We start from the raw sequence: 16,295 nt of genomic DNA on the forward strand, positions 1-16,295 counted from the left end.
CAATGGCCCCTAGTTGCTGGGTGTAGTCCATTATTGCTGCCTCATCTGCCTCCAGCACCCTACTGTGTCGAGGGAAGCTATGTTCTTGGGTGATTATACACTGCCATAATCATTCTCATCCACCTGTCTGCAGTCATCAACACCGGTTCTGGTGGTCTCACTTCAAAAGTCTCCCTTGCCTGGGTTTGACTATACACTGCCACAGTCACCCTCTCCTAGATGTTGTCTTTAACCCTTGCCTTACCACAACTTCCACACAAGATTATACTTTGTGTTGATTTACACTGGAAGATTTGTAAATGGCAATGAATAATACTCAGAAAGGAAAAATTAACTCAAATTTAAATGAAAGCATAGACTATTTTCTAAATGGATAGAAAATTCAAAAATCTGAGGTGCAAAGGGACTTGGAAGTCCTTGTGCAGGATTCTCTAAAGGTTAATTTGCAGATTGAGCCTGTGGTGAGTAAGGCAAATGCAATGTTAGCATTCACTTCAATTGGACTAGAATATAAAAGCAGGGATGTACTGTTGAGGCTTTATAAAGAACTAGTGAGGCCTCAGTTGGAGTATTGTCAGCAGATTTGGGCCCCTTATCTAAGATAGGATGTGCTGAAACTAGGAAGGGTTCAAAGGAGGTTCACGAAAATGATTCTGGGAATGAAAAGCTTGTCATATGAAGAGCGTTTGATGGCTCTGGGCCTGTATTCACTGGAATTCAGAAGAATGGCGGGGACGGGGGGAATCTCACGTAAACCTATTGAAAGTTGAAAGGCCTTGATAGAGTGGATATGAAGAGAATGTTTCCTATGGTGAAATACACCCAGCAACTAAGGGACAATTGCTTTACCAATGTCAAATCATCACCAGGTGTCAGCTTGGTTTCCTATGGTCTAAGACCAGAGGGCACAGCCTCAGAATAGAGGAGCGTGTTTTTAGAATGGAGAGGACCATGAATTTCTTCAGCCAGAGACTGGTGAATCTGTGGAATTCATTGCCACGGCTGGCTGTGGAAGCCAAGTCATTCGGTATATTTAGGGCAGAGGTAGATTATTCAGGACATGAAGGGATACAGGGAGAAGGCAGGAGACTGGGGCTGAGAGGGAGAATGGATCAGCCATGATGAAATGGCAGAGCAGACTCGAGGGGACAAGTGGCCTAATTCTGCTCCTATCTCTTATGGTCTTATTGTCTTAAAAATTTGAAGAATAACCTTAAAGATCAATTAAGTGGGATGCAATTATCAGTGAGGTCACAAGACTAATAGTTAGAATTCTTCCAAAAACAGAAATTGCTCAGTGTATAAGATTTACAGTTAATGGATAGTTCCTGAGGAAAATAATTACTTAAAGCACCGTTGCTAAATGTATTTTCTCCATCGTCTTTTTTTCCATTAATTCCAACAAAATACTTGGAAAAATGCAGTCATATTTCCGAATGCAAAACCTTTAGGTAATAAAACAAAAAAGATGCAAATATTCACCACATTAGGCATCATATAACTGAGGGAGAAACAAATAATATTTCAGGTTAGTGATCTCCCATCAGGACTAAGATATGCTGGAAATGTACTTGCAGAAAAAGATAGGTGTGTTTGGGGGGCTGGGGGGGGTAAAATTTATGGTAAACAACCATTGAGGAAGTGAGCGGAGGCAAGGCAGCATTGAGGGTCGAAGCAAACGGAGGCAAGACAGAGTTGAGGCGAGGCCAAGGCAGAGTCGAGGCCTCAACCGAGAGTGAAGAAGGACCCAAGGTTTGAATGGTCTCAGCACCCAGCCGATTGGGAAAGATCAGGTAGAGGGAGAAACATGGTGGCAGGTTCCAGGCCCAGAGTATATCACAGCAACAGGGCCCAGGTGGTAGTGGAAGGAAAGACCCGATGTGTAGATGATTTAAATGCTGGGCCAGATTGAAAGGCAGGGTGTCGTGACTAGAGGCGAGGACTGGAACGGTTCTAACGCAGCTCTGTGACATTTACTCGGCTCTGCACTGAACTGAAGTTGTGGCCTGCTCTGGCTGCTCCTGAATGCTATTTGCTTACTTTTATTCTTTGCATGATTTGTTTTTCTCTCTCTCTCTCAGCACATTTCAGGTTTGATAGTCATCTTGTTTCTCATGGGTTCTTTTGGGCTTCATGTTTTGTGGCTTCCTGAGAGGAGAGAAATCGCAAGGTGGCATAAAGTATATATACTTGATATTAAATGTACCTTGAACTTTGAACTTGGTAAGAAAAAAATGTTTGGCCCAAAGCATTGCAACTTTTTGGTGTGCATCAAATCAAGGGGAGGAGATGTATGTCAATCACAAACACGAGAGATTCTGCAGATGCCAGAAATCCAAAGCAACACACACAAAAAGTTGGAGGAACTCAGCAGGCCATAAATACGTATAAATATCGATTTCTCCTTCTGGCGAACAAAATTTCCTCCCTCCCCACCCCAACCTGCATTCCTCCCTCTGACTTTTTATTCTTCTCACCTGCCTATTACTTCACCAGGTTCCCACCCCCTTCCTTTTCTATTGTCCACTCTCCTTTCCTATCAGATTCTTTCTTCTCCAGCCCTTGATCATTCCTACCCACCTGGTTCACCTACCACCTTCCAGCTAGCCTCCTTAAGCCTCCAACCACTTTGTAACTCAGGCATCTTCCCCCCGCCCCACCCCTTCCCTCTCAGTCCTGAAGAAGGGTCCCGGCCCAAAACATCGACTGTTTACTCTTTTCTAGAGATGCTGCCTGGACCTGCTGAGTTCCTCAAGGAGAGGAGTTGGAAGCTTTCAGATAGCCCATTCTAAAGTGTCTGCCAGGGGCTTCACCATAGCAACCAGAATAGGGGCTTCACAACAGCAGTAGCTGAAGACATAAAAAAACAGTTCCCACAGGTGCATGATGGGATAGGAGACAAAACAACATGGGCAATAATGGACCAAGATTTGGGGCTTATGCGAGGATCCATAACAAAATGTATTGGTTGGAATTTATGTCCAGATTCTCTGCTATAGTTCCACGTCATTTTATTCTTTGTTGTCGGTTGTTGTTGTCTAATTCAGCATTACCACAGGAGTGCTCTAAAACATACTGTAGAGAATTGGATCAATAGGGAAGAGGAGGAGCCAAAGCTTTTAGCTGAAGGATGTACGTTCGTATCTTCAGGACGAATGATGTTAAGTAAGTGTTGGTCCCACTGGTTGAATGATATTTGCTGAAATAAATAATTCAACCACAAAGCACTGAAATTTTTTCCTTTAAAGATCGAAAAGTGTTAGCAGCTGCATTGGAACAGGCAGTGATAGGCCTCATTTGATGAAGGATCCTGATTCAGAAAGATTAATTGTTTCTTTTTCCTCTGATGGTGCCTGTTTGTGTTTCCAGCATTTTGTGCCTTCAGTTTAGTTCTTATGAAGTAAATTTGACCTGAAATATTGTGGTTTCTTTTCCTGAACATTTCATGCATTTTCTATTTATGTTTTCTCAGATCTCCTGCACTTGCATATTACTTTTGCTTTTTGCTCTGTTATTTTCTCATAAGAACTGCATACATTACTGTTACATTCCTTGTTGAAAACGCAGGTACATCAAGTAGAACAGAAATTGTAGGAGACTGAGTACCCGGCACGTCATTCATGGGTATATTCCAGTGGGTGGAAGAGTGGAGATAAGTCTCTATCAAAGGAGATGCAAGGTGCTCCTTCCCTCCACTAGCCTGCAGGTCACCCCTGGGGAAGGTGTAGCACCTGCTTAGCCATGCTCCCCACCCCTTCAATAAGGGTCATGTGAAGCCATGGGAGTAGGAGGTGCATGGTCGTATGAGCCGCTGGTGCAGATCACAAGTTATGTTACCACTGATGCCAGGCAGACAATCTCTGTAGAGTATTGATAATGGCTGGCGTCACCTGTCTTGTAAAGCCACTGCTGAAAAGAAAGCACGTCTGTCGAGAAATTTGCCAAGAACCATCTAGGCATGGATAGAGCATGATCAACCACGTCATACAACACAGCACACAATGGTGATGATGCTGAATTATACATACATAACTGTTACATTCCTTGTGAAAACACAGGCACATCAAGCAAAAATGAAATTGTAGAGGATTGGTTATCTGTCACTTTGTTAATGGTAACCAACGCTTCAGATATCAGGACAGCACTCAGGGACACCTGGGCTGACACTGGTAGAGTATGGAGGGAAGGTCCAGACAATAGAACATTTACTGACTCCTGTCGTCTGACATCCTGCCTGCAGAGGATAACAAAGCATTTACTGCATTAGACCTCGTCTTACCTTATGTAACAGTAGTGGTAGTGAGCCGAGTATGAAGTTCTCCTAAGGGGAGGTTAGGCTGGATTCCCTTAATGGAGAATGGGTATTTCTATGTAAAATTGCTGCCAAGTTTCAGAATTGACTTTAACATTCACAATTATTACCAGTTTAAATAGTTGTAGTGTGATTACTTGAGCCAAGTATGATGTTTTCCGAAGGGTTTCTTAAGGAGGGTTCCCTTAATGAAAAAGCCTGTGCGTGACTTTGTTTAACAAGGGAAGGCTGATGCACAGGCAGCTACCGTATGGTCTTTGACAGATCAGGTCAGGGTCCACTGGCATAGAGTGTTAGACAACTGCTGCAGCCTTCCTCTGCCCTCACTGCCGTGTGATACGTTATTCATTTCTACCAGCTCCACTGTTGAGGTCCGAGTTGCATTGCTCTTTGTCTGGAAGTGCCCCTTTGACCTTACCACTATGGGTGACCCTCCAGACAGCAATGAGCTCAGGGTCCCAGAAACTCACCACCCTCTCCACCACTGCGAGGTGAAGATCCTCGGAGAAGTGTAACTTATGACAATAGTGTAAAACTGGCAATTTCAGTTTAGTGAATTCCACATTTTTTCCTTCATTTGGATCCACATTGATTTGAGAAAAGCTTAGGACAGGTGGTATATTTAATATCCATTTTACACCAAAAAAATACATGAAAGTGAAGATTTCCTGAGTTAAAAGATGCCAAAAAATTACTGACCCTTGCAGCTACGTGGCCAAGATTCTGCAATAGTAATTTCAACTTTCACAACAACCCCTTAAGTAATACTTTGCACCTTATTCAGCAGGTTCTGCTAACCCGAACCGTTTTTTTCCGTTAATGATGTAATATCATTAGAATCTAAGGAAGTGGATGGTTCGGGGAATTGGGGAATGATGATGTCAGTCCATTTAAAATGGAATTTTCAAATATTTACTGAAGAGAAAGTAGAAACTTTATACTTGGAACTTAATCCGTTTCTTTCCCCAGGCAAGTTGGACTTCAACTCTCTGCTGCCACCCAGCACACATGTACACCCTGTCTGAGAGCCCTGCCCTCCCCAGTCCCCAACTCACAGTCACCCTCTCATCCTGCGCTGGTTAATTTTTATCTTGAATTGCTGCTGTTTCACATGTTTGTTTTATTATAGTAGTGACATTTTACTGTCTGACAGAATCATGCACCTCACACTTCATGTCAACCTGCCAACCTTCTGGCCATATAGAATAGAACAGTACAGCACAGTACAGGCCCTTTGGCCCACAATGTTGTGCCGACCCTCAAACCCTGCATCCCATATAACCTCCCACCTTAAATTCCTTCATATACCTGTCTAGTAGTCTCTTAAACTTCACTAGTGTATCTGCCTCCACCACTGACTCAGGCAGCGCATTCCACGCACCAACCACTCTCTGAGTAAAAAACCTTCCTCTAATATCCCCCTTGAACTTCCCACCCCTTACCTTAAAGCCATGTCCTCTTGTATTGAGCAGTGGTGCCCTGGGGAAGAGGCGCTGGCTAGCCACTCTATCTATTCCTCTTATTATCTTGTATACCTCTATCATGTCTCCTCTCATCCTCCTTCTCTCCAAAGAGTAAAGCCCTAGCTCCCTTAATCTCTGATCATAATGCATACTCTCTAAACCAGGCAGCATCCTGGTAAATCTCCTCTGTACCCTTTCCAATGCTTCCACATCCTTCCTATAGTGAGGTGAGAAGTCACTCACTAATATCACTCACAAACTTATGCTAATCTGGTAAGGTGGTGGCACGACTGATCGCAGCGGTTTCTACGGGGTCAACCAAAGGTGTTATTTTTTAAAAAAATTTTTATGATCACTAGATCCTGCTGGGCACCAAGAGCTTAAGGTACTGCAATTCTACCCCATTAGTGAGGTGCTCTTCGACAAAGTAACTGAGGAGCTGGACATGGCGCAGATCATGCAGATCGTGTGCAAAGGTAGTGTGTAGTTTAACAACGAGTGACCGCCTCAATTGCTTTTCTTGTGATTGCAAGACCCTGTTGGACATTGTTAATGTGGAATCACTGATTTATTGTCAGACGGCTGGGGAGCTGCGTGGCCCCCAGTGAAGACTAGGCCTCAGGCCTCAGTGTCGCCTGTGTGCAGCTGCCCAGGAGAAAGGCTCCACTGGAGGTGGTGTGGTGCAGTGTCCATGCTGGAGTCAGTGCTTCCCCCCAGCGCAGGGCAGAAGACAAGCTTGTATTGTGTTCGACTGCGGACTGTTGCAACATTCATGGACTGTATTTTTTGTGTGACTGTATTTTACTGATATCTGATGTGTGCTACATGAGGCTTGTGCTGTGTATGACTGTTGGTGTTGTGTGTTGCACATTGGTCGTTGTTTCACTTAGCCGTATTCATGAGTAGCATTTTAGGCATCGAGGGAGAGAGGAAGAGGAGAGCCATCCGCAGTACCACCGATGAGGCAGAGAGGGCCTCAAGATGGCTGTGGCTCAAAAGAGGGGAGCTAGCCACCTGGACACAAGCTGGGGTCTGATCAGCCCTGGCTGGCTCACCTGGAGGAGGTTGTATGATGTTGAAAGACCCGAAACACCCGATGATTCCAGGAACATCACTGAAGATGTGTCCAGAAGCATCAATAGATGAATGTACACAGTATTCATGTATGGTTGAATGATAATTAAACTTGCACTAATAGTATTTTGTGTCAGTATGTGCCGGATTATAACTATATGTGCTGTGTGCGACTGTTTTTGCATCTTGGTCCCGGGGGAGCAATGTTTCATTTAGCCATTCAGTCAAATGACAATAATCTTAAGTTTGAACTTGAACCCCACTGGAATGATTGAAGTGATGCCTTAGGTTGGAATCCTGACAGATCTAATCCTGCAGGTCCAAATCCAACAAGCCTTATCCCTGCCCAGGGATTCAGTTGTGCTTTTGGGATTTATTGTGGGGCTTGAAGTTCCATGCTATTCAAGGTGGGTATTTCAATCAATTTCACAATTACCTGGAGGTAGGGGAGGACAGAAGTTTAGAGAAGTGTTGGCTGAAACATGGCTGTAAATTCTTCAGCTGCTCAGCTATTAGAAGATTTCCCTATCAAAATGTTGCTTAATTTTGCTGTAAATCAATATTAAATCCCACAGAAATGAAATCTTAATTTGGGAGAACTGAAGTAGAGAGTTGAGCCTACGAATGGTGTTGGACACAGCCCAATCGGTCACAGGGAAGGCCCACCCTCTGCTGAACACATCTAAAAGGAGCGCTGCCACAGGAAAGCAGCATCCATTGTCAAGGGCCCCCACAATCCGGCCACGTTAGTGAGACCCACCATCACAAGGAAGACCCCCACACCTGGGGCTGGGTGAAGAGAGAATTGATCATCTGGCCAGCAGAGATCCCCTGTTCTGGTGTTATAAATCGGAAAAGTGGTCTGAGCAAGTATTGGTACAAAGAGAACAGCAGAATTCATGTTTTAAGTTGTTGGCCTAGTTACATTGTTCTTTGTACAGAGACAATAAAGTAACTTTGGGGTAACTTTGGTCTGAGCTTTTGCTATTGCTCAGGACGTGCTTGGGCTCGGTGATTGTACCAATGCACTTATTTTTGCTGGTGGGGGAGGATGGTTGCTTGCTGCCACCTATGCACGGAAGGGGGGAGCGGGGGGGTTGGAGTTTGGGGTTCTCATGTTTAACTGTCGTTCACTTTTTGGGCACTTCTCTGTTTTTGAGGATGGTTGCAAAGAAAAAACATTTCAGGATGTATATTGTATACATTTGTCTGACATTAAATTCGACCTTTGAACATAGGGAGGTGGAGCGTCGGAGGATGATAGTGCCTAACGGTGAATCCTTTGCTTGCATCTTCAGAAACAGCTCTAATTCTATCTTTGATATCTCTTTTTTCCCTTTTCGAGATTCCTTTGAAGACCCTGACCTGGAGTTACACGCTGACTTCGGTTCTTTGCAAGAATGAGACCCGCTCTCAGGGCATCACAACCAGCCACTTTCCGATATGCTAAGGATGCGGCCTAGAAGACTAGCGATTCTTTAGGGTGCCGGATTTTTGTGGCTCTGGAGACGGAGCCACCTGATGCATCGTGGGAGATGGAAGATCATAAGCAGCTGTGTGCCCAGAGATCCGAGTTCTTTGGGGACAGAGCTCGGAAGAAGCGATGCAACAGACTTTTAACGCCATAAATCAGTGAATTGATTTGTTATGTCTCCTGTCTCGCTGTGAGATGGGGACACCCCTTTTTCCATTATTAGGGCGAGAGAGAGAGCCTGTTGTACGTCGAATTACTGGATGAATGAGTAGTCTTTGTGGTACTGCTAGTCTGTGTCTTCATTGCATGCTTGAGTTCTCGGTGGGGGTGCGGCCATTGCTTTGCTGTTGCTTGTGCGTGGGAGGGGGAGCTGGGGGGGCTTTGGGGTTCTAACACTTAACTGTCATTCATTCTTTGGGGCACTCCTCTGTTTTTGTGGATGTTTGCGAAGAAAAAGAATTTCAGGATGTATATTGTATACATTTCTCTGACATTAAATGTATCTATTGACATGGAGTCCTTACCTTTGGATTATAGTGCCAAATATATCCAAATAATTCTCAGTTTGAGGTTTTACCTCTATTGAGTGAAAGAATTAATATCCAGCAAAAGATCTAGAAAAGATTAGAGTTGTTAGTCCTACAGCATAGAAACAGGCGGCCTATGCCCACTATGCCCAGGCCAACCTATCTACTATCCCATGGTTCATGGCCTTCTATGTGGTGACAATACAAGTCCTATTATACACCTGCCCATTCACCTCCTCACTCATCTCCAGTCCCTCCAGGTGAGGCAACACTTCCCCTGCAAATCCGCTGGGGTCATCTATTGTGTCCAGTGTTCCCAATGAAGCCTCCTCTACCTTCTACATTGGTGAGCCCATCGTAAATTGGGGGACCACTTCATTGAGCGGCCAAAGGTGGAAATTCCCAGTGGCCAAACATTTTAATTCCAAATCCCATTCCTGTTTCAACATGTCAGTCCATGGACATCTCTTGTGCTATGATGAGGTCACCCTCAGGGTGGAAGATCAACACCTTATATTCTGTCTCGGAAGCCTCCCAACTTGATGGCATGAAAATCAATTTCTTCTTCTGGTGAAAAGAAATTCCCTTCCCCTCCCCTCTTCTTCTGTTCTCCACTGTGGCTTCTTACCTCTTCTAAAACTGCCTATCACGTCCCCCTGGGTCCACTCCCCTTTCTCCTATGATCCACACTCTTTACCTATCAGATTCCTTCCTCTCCAGCCCTCTACCTTTCCTTCCCTCTGCTAGCCTTCCGGTCACTCTTGAGCAACGTGAATGTGTTGTTCCTCTCTGCGCCTTGTGATACATTGGGCAGCAAACTTGCCATTTCTTTAGTATTTATCTGATTTTCACGAGGCTAAGTTGCTAGCTCGACGCTCAACTCAGCACAGATGGGAAGCGTGCATGGAACCGATGGGATTCGAACCCAGGACCACGCGCCTCGAAGTCCGGTGCGGATGCAACTACGCCACCAGCCAGCAATTGGGCAAGGTGCAGCGCCTGTTTCAACCCCGCTCAGGGTCACGTGAAGGCATGGGGGCAGGTGGTGGATGGTCGTATGAGCAGCCAGTGCATAGCACAAGTCCTGGTTATGTGACCACTGACACTAGTCAGACAATCTCTGCAGAGTATTGATAATGGCTGGGGTTGCCCGCCTTGCAATGATGCTACCCAGAGGAAGGGAATGGCAAGTCACTTTTGTAGAAAAATCTGCCATGATTGCTCACATTATACAACACAGCACATAATGATGATAATGCTGATTTTAAAGTCCTATTGTAAAATTCAGTAACTTTGTCAACAGAAGATGCAAGTTAAGAAGACTGCATTCAATAATACTAAGAGTCCATTGAATTGAAGCATCAAAATCATTTGGAGGACCTGCTTAAGCAGCCTGATATTTCTCATATGTTCTTAAAACATGATCGAGTTCCAAAACTTTGAAATATCTTTCACATTCCCCATAATTTACATATTACTATTTAACTATTTATGGTTTTATTACTATTTATTATTTATGGTGCAATTGTAACGAAAACCAATTTCCCCCGGGATCAATAAAGTATGACTATGACTAGACAATATCAGACATCTCACCCTGCAAAAACTCATTTCAGGGAGGTAACTCCATCAATTTGCGGGAGACTCCCGGAACTTCCGGGAGAGGTGGGATGTCTGCAGTACAGTAGCTCCTTAGCAGCTAGTCAGCTAGTTTAAATAACTTTGGCTATGCTAATGAATGAATGATACCTGTTAAGCTCACCTCAACATATCTTTTACAGTCTTACAACACACATCAAAGTTGCTGGTGAACGCAGCAGCCCAGGCAGCATCTGTAGGAAGAGGTGCAGTCAACGCTTCAGGCCGAGACCCTTCGTCAGGACTAACTGAAGGAAGAGTGAGTAAGGGATTTGAAAGTTGGAGGGGGAGGGGGAGATCCAACTTAACCCACCATGGGCAATAGAAAAGTCACTGTTGCAAACAATGCAGCGAGCAACAGTGTCATTATTTTTGACCCCTATTAGACAGGGGTACACTTTAGTGTAGTCTGAGTACGTTTTATACTTTCTTTTCTTTGGAACACTCTGCCATGGTGCTGGCTGGCGCTCTCTCTCTCTCTCACTCTCCAGCTCGCTCGCTCTAAAAAAAAAAAATCGATTTCCGGGATATTGTATACAATTTGCAGGCATCAGTGAACAACTATCAGTATGCAGGAGACTCCCGGAACTTCTGGGAGAGGTGGGATGTCTGCAATATAGTTATGTTATCCTACAACACAATCAACAGTGAAAAGACATTACACGGATACAGCCAACCTGATATTTGAACATTATTAAAGCAGGTATACACTCAGTGGCCACTTTACTTGGTCCAGGAGTGGAACCCGGTGAGGTCTTCTGCTGCTGTAGCCCGTCCACTTGAAGGTTCAACGTGTTGTGCGTTCTGCACACCACTGTTGTAAAGTGTGGTTATCTGAGTTACCGTCACCTTCCTGTCAACTTGACTCAGACTGGCCACTCTCCTCTGACCTCTCTCATCAATGAGGCATTTCTGCCCACAGGACTGCTGTTCTCTGGAAGTTTTTTTTTGTTTATTGCTCCATTCTATGTAAAGTCTAGAGGATGTTGTATGTGAAAATCCCCGGAGATCAGCAGTTTCTGAACATCGTGTCTGGCACTGACAATCATTCCACGATCAATGTCACTTAGATCACATTTCTTCCCAATTCTAATGTTTGATCTGAAGAACGACTGAACCTCTTGGCCATGTCTGCATGCTTTTAAGCATTGAGTTGCTGCCACGTGATTGGCTGATGAGATATTTGCATTAACGAGCAGGTGCACTTAGTGGCCACATACTCATTTAAGATCGTTTTTCTTGCAGACATTTAGAGAAAAATAAAGAAATGCAATAGGATTTATGAAACTCTATAAATAACCAATGTGCAAAAGAAGACAAATAGAGCAAATAATAAAAAAGTAAATAAATAATACAGAAAACATAAGTTTTAGAGTTCTTGAAAGACAGTCCGTAGATTGTCAGTTCAGTGCTGTAGACAGTGAAGTTATCCACACTAGTTCAGGAGTCTGATGATTGTAGATTAATAACTATCCTGAACCAGACAGTGTGCTGACTTCCCATTAAAGGAGACATTAACAAAAAGCCAAAGCATCATTTCACCAAAGGCAAGGAAATAGACTCCATCTCAAGGTCAATCTTTATCCCTCAATCGATAGCTAGCTACGGCTAGATAACTGTGCTTATTAACACAGTTGTACGTTGCTGTGGGAAATAGGCAGTCAAATGTCTTGCATTACAATTGTGAATGTTTCAAAAGTACTTTGTTGATGGTAAAAAAGTTTGACATATTTCTCCGAGGATCATCATCTTGTCGTGATCGAGAGGGTTGAAAGTTCCTGAAATCCCATAAGACCATAACACATGGGAGCAGAATTTGACAACTCTGTCCATCCACCATTCTATCATGGGTAAGTTATTATGCCTCTCAACCTCTTTCTGCCTTCTCCCCATAAACATTGATGCCCTTAATCAAAAACCTCATATATTAACCTTTTCATTCCTGGAATAATTCTTGCGGACCTCCTCTAGACCCTCTCTAATGCTAATGCATCTTTTTTTTAGATAAGGGGCCCAAAACTGCTCACAATTCCAAGTGTAGTCTGACCAATGTCTTATAAAGCCTCAACATTACATCCTTGCTCTTATATTTTAGTCCTCTCAAAATGAATGCGAACATTGCATTTGTCTTCCTTGCTAATTAACCTCAAAGGAATCCTGCACAAGGACTCCCAGATCCCTTTGCACCTCCGATTTTGTTCCCATTTGGAAAATAGTCTATGCCTTTACTCTTTGTATCAAAGTGCATGACTATACAATTCCCTACACTATATTCCAGCTGCCACATCTTTGACCATTCTTCCAATCTATCTAAGTCCTTCTAAAGACTCCCTGCTTCCTCAACACTACCTTTGTACCATCTATCTTTGTACCATCTGAGAACTTGGCTGCAAGGCATCAATTTAGTCATCCAAGTCATTCACATATAACTTGAAAAGAAGTGGTCCCAATACTTACCCCTGAGGAACACCACTAGTCACCGGCAGCCAACCAGAATATACCCTGTTTATTCCCACTGTTTGCCTCCTGCCATTCAGCCGACCTTCGACCCATGCTAGTATCTTTCCTCTAATACAATGAACTCTTCTCTTGCTGAGCAGCCTCACGTGTCACACTTTGTCAAAGGCCTTTTGAAAATCCAAGTAAACACCAGACTCTCCTTTGTCTACCTTGTTTGTTATTTCCTCAAAAAATTCTGACATATATAAGTCCATAATTCATTAAAAGTGGTGTCATAGGTAGATGGAGTCGCAAAGAAAGCTTTTGGCACATTGGCCTTCATAAGTCAAAGTGCTGAGTACAGGAGACAGGATGTTACTTTGAAGTTGTATAAGACAGTGGTGAGGACTAATTTGGAGTATTGTGCTCCGATTTGGTCACCTACCTACAGGAAAGATGTAAATAAGGTTGAAAGAGTGCAGAGAAAATTTACCAGGATGATGCCAGACTGGAGGACCTGAGTTATAAGGAAAGATTGAGTAGGTTATCTCTGTATTCTTTAGAACATAGAAGATTGACAGGAGATTTGATAGAGGTATTCAAAATTATGAGGATTATAGATAGTGTAGATGCAAGCAGGCTTTTTCCACTGAGGTTGGATGGGACTACAAACTGAGGTCATGGGTTAAGGGTGAAAGGTGAGAAGTTTTAGAGGAACATGAGAGGAAACTTCTTCACTCAGAAGGCTGTGAGAGAGTGGAATAAGCTGCCAGCGTGAGTGGTGCATGTGAGTTTGATTTCAATGTTTAAGTGAAGTTTGGATAGGTACCTGGATGGTAGGGGTATGGAGTGCTGTGGTCGAGGTGCAGGTTGATGGGAGCAGGCAGTTTAAATGGTTTGGTATGGACTAAATGGGCCAAAGGGCCTGTTTCTGTGTTGTACTCTATGACTCTATATTTGTCTGGCAGGATTTCCCCTTAAGGAAACCAGGCTGACTTTGGCCTATTTTGTCATGTACCTCCAAATACCACAAATGTTCATCCTAAATAATGGACTCCAACATCTTTCTAACCACTGAGGTCAGCCTAACAGGCCTGTAGTTTCCTTTCTTCTGCCTCCCTCCCTTCTTAAAGCGTGGCATGACATTCGCAATTTTCCAGTTCTATAGAACCATTCCAAGATCTAGTGATTCTTGAAAGATCATTACCAATGCCTCCAGAATGTCGTTTCTACCCATAGGTAACTGAACTTGTGAGTAAATAAATTGTTTTATGCTAAATTAGCTGATTTGAGGCCAGTTAGTTAAAGCTGTCCTGAAAATGGCCTCCTTACTTAAAACATAAGAAATAGGAGCAGGAGGAGGCTATCCGGTCCATCTAACCTGCTCCACCGTTCAATAAGATCATGGCCGATCTGCCCGTGGATTCACCTCCACTACCTGCCTTTTCCCCATAATCCTTAATTTCCCCACTATGCAAAAATCTATCCAAACTTGTGTTAAATATATTTACTGAGCTAGCCTCCACTGCTTCATTGGGCAGAGAATTTCACAGATTCACCACTCTCTGGGAAAAGCAGTTCCTCCTCATATCCATCCTAAATACATTCCCCTGAATCTTGAGGCTATGTGTTCTAGTCTCACTACTAGTGGAAACAAATTTCCTGCTTTTATCTTATCTATCCCTTTCATAGTTTTATATGTTTCTATAAGATTTCCTCTCATTCTTCTGAATTCTAGTGAAGAGTAGAGTCCCAAGTGGCTCAATTTCTCCTCATTGTCTAACCCCCTCATCTCAGGAATCTCCTCTGCACTGCCTCCAAAGCCAATATATCCTTCGTCAAGTAAGGAGACCAGAACTGCAAGCAGTACTCCAGGTACAGCCTCACCAGCACAATTTCAGCATAATCCCCCTGCTCTTAAATTCAATCCCTCTAGCAATGAAGGCCAATATTATATTTGCCTTCTTGATAACCTGCTGCACCTGCAAACCAACCTTTCGTGATTCATGCACAAGCACTCCCAAGTCCCTCTGCACAGCAGCCTGCTGCAATTTTTTTACCATTTAAATAATTACCTGTTTTTTTCCTTCCATTGTAGTCCATCTGCCAGACCCTTGCCCACTCACTTAACCTATATATATCTCTCTGCAGACTCACTATAATTTGCTTTTCCACTCAATTTAGTATCATCAGCAAACTTAGATACCCTACACTCGGTCCCCTCTTCCAGATCGTTAATGTAAAATGTGAACAGTTGCGGGCCCCGCACTAAAGCCCTGCGACATGCCGCTCACCACTGATTGCCAACCTGAAAAACACCCATGTATCCCAACTCCTGCTTTCTATCACTTAACCAATCCTCTATCCATGCTACCACATCACCCCCAACTCCATGCACCCTTATGGATAAGTCTTTTATGTGGCACCTTATCAAACGCCTTCTGGAAATCCAAGTAAATAACGTCCATCTGTTCCCCTCTATCCACTACGTTTGTTATATCATCAAAGACCTCCAGTAAGTTTGTCAAACAGGACCTACCTTTGTTGAATCCATGCTGCGTCTGCCTGATGAATCCATTTCTTCCCAGATGCCTCGTTATTTCTTCTTTAATGATAGTGTCAAGCGTTTTCCCAACTACAGCTGTTAAGCAAACTGGCCTATAGTTACCTGCCTTTTGTCTACATCCTTTTTTGAACAGTGGTGTGAGATTCGCCATCTTCCAGTCCGCCGGGACCTGCCCAGAGTCAGAGAATTTTGGTAAATCATCACGAATGCTTCCACTATAACTTCTGCTTTTTCTTTCAGTACCCTGGGATGCATTCCATCAGGACCAGGGTCTATCTTTAGGCCCACTTGGTGGGAGAGGAAACCTGATCTCATTTTGTGTGGGTTAGCCTTCCTATGTTAAACAAAGTTATGTACAGACGTTCACCATTAAGGAAATAATAGACAACACCTTAGGAGAACATCACACTCGACTCGAGTAATCACACTAATACTAGTTTGGGATATATTGAGGCTTCCTCCATTTAGGGAGTCCAAAAGTGGGAAGGATAAGAAAGGGAGCCTGAATGGACAGCAACCGTTTGTACTGGTTAGTGGACAGTAGATGAATCCTTTAGGTGAACGTCTTGAAAGACTAAAAGACTGCACACTCAGAAGTTGGATGCCAAATCACTTTAAGCTAGGGAAAATCACTTTTCCGGCCATTTGAGATGAGTTCTTCCAAAGTGAAGAATTCAATTAAGTACTTCTGGTAATCCATGTTATCATGTCTGACAATATTTTGTCAACAGAAGGTCTAATGATATCAGTGATCATTGAGTGCAATATTTTGGTATTATTGACATACACTGGAGCCTGCAGG

General features: G+C 43.5%; 1 long non-coding RNA gene across 1 annotated transcript in view; it reads right to left on the bottom strand.

Moving 5' to 3' along the window:
• Nucleotides 1-15,521, bottom strand: part of LOC140210401 (uncharacterized) — a 38,467-nt gene extending 22,946 nt beyond the window's left edge. Inside the window, exon 1 of the long non-coding RNA XR_011889231.1 lies at nt 15,467-15,521. This is a non-coding gene — a long non-coding RNA (uncharacterized lncRNA). The remainder of the gene's footprint in view (nt 1-15,466) is intronic.
• Nucleotides 15,522-16,295: the final 774 nt, after the last annotated feature.

The sequence above is a fragment of the Mobula birostris genome, chromosome 2 (assembly GCF_030028105.1).
Source record: "Mobula birostris isolate sMobBir1 chromosome 2, sMobBir1.hap1, whole genome shotgun sequence".
NCBI classification, from domain to species: domain Eukaryota; kingdom Metazoa; phylum Chordata; class Chondrichthyes; order Myliobatiformes; family Myliobatidae; genus Mobula; species Mobula birostris.